This window comes from Nicotiana sylvestris, chromosome 11 (genome assembly GCF_000393655.2).
Source record: "Nicotiana sylvestris chromosome 11, ASM39365v2, whole genome shotgun sequence".
Classification (NCBI taxonomy): Eukaryota; Viridiplantae; Streptophyta; class Magnoliopsida; order Solanales; family Solanaceae; genus Nicotiana; species Nicotiana sylvestris.
The window spans coordinates 159,095,830-159,099,097 of NC_091067.1; the positions used below are offsets into that span (position 1 = coordinate 159,095,830).

Sequence of the window (3,268 nt, forward strand, 5' to 3'; positions counted from 1 at the left end):
ATTATACTGGAACTTTTCGTGTTGCAGCAAAATAGTCGCTATTTTTTAATGACTTTGCAAATGCTGACTATTTTTGAATGACCAGTCCGAAAATTGACTAGCCCGTGCTATTTTTTACATGAAAATATAACTCGCCCAAATTTGGGCTGGGCATAATTTCATATTGATTCAATTTGGACATAGCTCAAGTTAGTCCATCTAAAAGTATATTAAATCGTGACCGTTTCTTTTTTTTTTGGAATGGGGGGAGGGGGGGGAGCTCAATTTGCTTATAAATATGATTTTTGCATAGTTGGGAATTACCATACTCTTCTAATATACAACAAAATTGGCAGCATGGCTGTGACATATTCTTTATTTAAGTTTGTTATCCTCTTCACCCTTCTCCTTACAGCAACTGCTGGTAATGACTTGCTTTTCCCTTTTGTTTGTGTGTGGTTCTCTTAGGTTTTAGCTTTATACATAAGAAAAAAATTGCATAGAAATGTGTATATATATGAGAATTATCTTGATTTTGGTTATAATCGAAATTTTTATGCATGCACACAGTTGATTTGTCTCGAAACTCAATGATGGCGATGGGAGGCTTGCCGCTATCTATATCAATGATGAAATTGAAATTAAATCCAAATGAAGAGGAGACTTGTGGGAGAAAATGTAGTTCTCATGCAGAATGCTCTGATGGTTGGATATGCAGGTGGTGTTGGTGGCATTATCAGTTGAACTATGATCGATATGATTATCATTGTAGCATGTTACCAAACTAAAGAACATCGCGGGGAATTTAAGAATATGGTCCATGAGTTAAGACCTAAGAGTGATATGTTGGAAGCACAGAGAACGTTCGTTTGCTGATATTATTATTAGTATTTCGATAAGTACTACTTTAGTAAGATCCTTGTATATGCATAATCAAAGAGTGCTAACATAATTAGGTACTACTTTAAATACTCATTTTGCATGTGTTATTAGAATAAGAGTGCTAAATATACACTTTTTCCTTCACCCACGTATTAAAAATCCTAAATTCGCTTCTGAGTCCAATGTTTTGTGTAATATTGGAAGACTATATGTAAATAAACTTTTCTTTATTTGTCTAAGTATTATAGAGGAACAACATATCGTATAAGTGGACTTTGTTCTAGAATAAATTATGAGGTTATTCTCTCAACGCTTTTACTCTATTCCCTCGCGTAGGGGTAAGTTTTTTACCGGATTGCCGTTGCGTCTCTCAACGCTTTTGTATTATCTTTTATGTTATCTTTAAAATAATGAACTGGTTAACTGACCATGTAATCTTTGTGTTTTATCAAACATCTCAAATCTCAAAAAATTGCTTTTCTGAAAGAAAGAAAAAAATGTTTTTAGCTTTTCAAAAGCTTAGCCAAAGAAGCAATAAATCATGTCATTTATAATTAATTCTGGATACCTGATTTAAATTACATGTTAATTGCAGAGTTAATTATAAATCAGACATCCAGAGCTATATAAATCATGGAACCTTCTATATATACTATATAATGTATATTTTTACCTAGGTATATACTATACAATGTAAGTACAAGAAGCAACAAGTATAATTAACTCTGAATATCTAACTTAAAACATATTTTTCTTTAGATATTTAGTACTACTATTCGATATTTACTAACTTGATCGACTGATCAATTCGGTCATATACGCCCATTAAAGAGATTAAAACACTTTCTGCTGAGAAATTCTTCATTCTCAATATTCCAATCTGCAATCTCTGATTAAGAGCGAAGGAAAATTTCACAACAAAATTCCAATACTCAAGATTTCATTTGCAATGAGGTTATTTCCTTGTGTAATAAATGAAGTTATACACAGATAGATAGATGCTTTATCATTAAAGAATCTCTTTTTTTACTATTCTTTGGTCCTACGACAAGACTAATTTAATTAAAGAGAATCTAGTTCTTTAAATCAATCACGACGTAACATATCATGTAATATAGCGAAAATATGGGTATAACATATCATGCACGGATTAGTAGCGACAATACTGCCTAGTATTATACTCTAGTTCTTGATTATATGCTCGTCACCTCACACATACAATAATTTTATATACGACAGTCAAATATCTCTACATCAAGTTAAGAAAAATAATAATAAAGAAAGTTATCGATAGAGTATATATTCATCCTTCAGAAATATATGGTAACTCTTTAATTAATTTATAATATTATTAAATATAAACCACTATTAAATATTAAAGTGAAAGGTCAATATCAGTATCACTAGCCTATAATATTCATAATTTGCTTATAGATATGATTTTAGCTAGTGAGGAATTACCATACTCTTCTACTCTACATCTTCAAGCTCATAGCATTATTGCCATGGCTATAAAAAAGTTCTTTACTTAGATTTGCTATCTTCTTCTCCATTCTCCTTACTGTTGCCATGACTTACTCTTCTCCGTCTTTTTCCTCTCTCTTTTTTTGTTCTCGTTAATTAGAAAAGATCTTATTCTTTGATTATTATTACTGTTGTTTCTTTTGCTTCAGTTATCTTAGTATCTTACTATTGTTAATGTTTGTTGTCACCGCTTATTTTTTATTTTTCTTTAAGTCGAGAGTCTACCTAAAACAGCCTCTCTAGCTTCACCGTGGTAGCGGTAAGCCTGCGTACATAGTATCCTCCTTAGCAGGGACGTATTTAGGGGACCAGAAGGGGGTTCACGAACCCCCTACGGCCGAAAAATTATACCGTGCATATAAGACAAAATCCAATTTGTTTCTCTAGTATCTTGTTGTTGTTAATATTTGTTGTCGCTGTTTCTTTTTTCATATTTTGAGCTGAGCGTCTACCTGAAACAGCCTCTCTACCTTCACATGGTAGGGGTAAGCCATACGTACATGCTATCCTCCTCAGCAGGGGCAGATTTGGGGGGCCGTACATATATTTCAAATTTATGTACATATATTTCACTTATATTTCGAATTTATGGAAATTCTATCTCCGTCACTGCTCCCAAAACCCCACATCTCACTTGTTATATTACATTGAGTTTGTTGTTCTTATTACAAAAGAGTATTACATAGACATGTATATATGATAATTAAACTTGACGTTGGTTATATCAAAATATTATGCAGTTGATTTGACTCAAACCTCAGAGATGAAAGCGATGGCAAAGGGAGCTGACTTGCTGCTATCTATATCAATGATAAAAATGACATTAATTCCAAATGACTTTTTTAAATGGACTTGTGACAGAGAATGCAGTTCTGATGTAGAT

The 3,268-nt window shown here is 32.5% G+C and overlaps 1 long non-coding RNA gene across 1 annotated transcript; it reads left to right on the forward strand.

Moving 5' to 3' along the window:
• Nucleotides 1-301: 301 nt before the first annotated feature.
• On the forward strand, nucleotides 302-1,005 carry LOC104229857 (uncharacterized). Its single transcript, XR_711743.2, has 2 exons — nucleotides 302-403; nucleotides 550-1,005. It is a non-coding gene; the product is annotated as an uncharacterized lncRNA (long non-coding RNA).
• The last annotated feature ends 2,263 nt before the right edge of the window (nucleotides 1,006-3,268 follow it).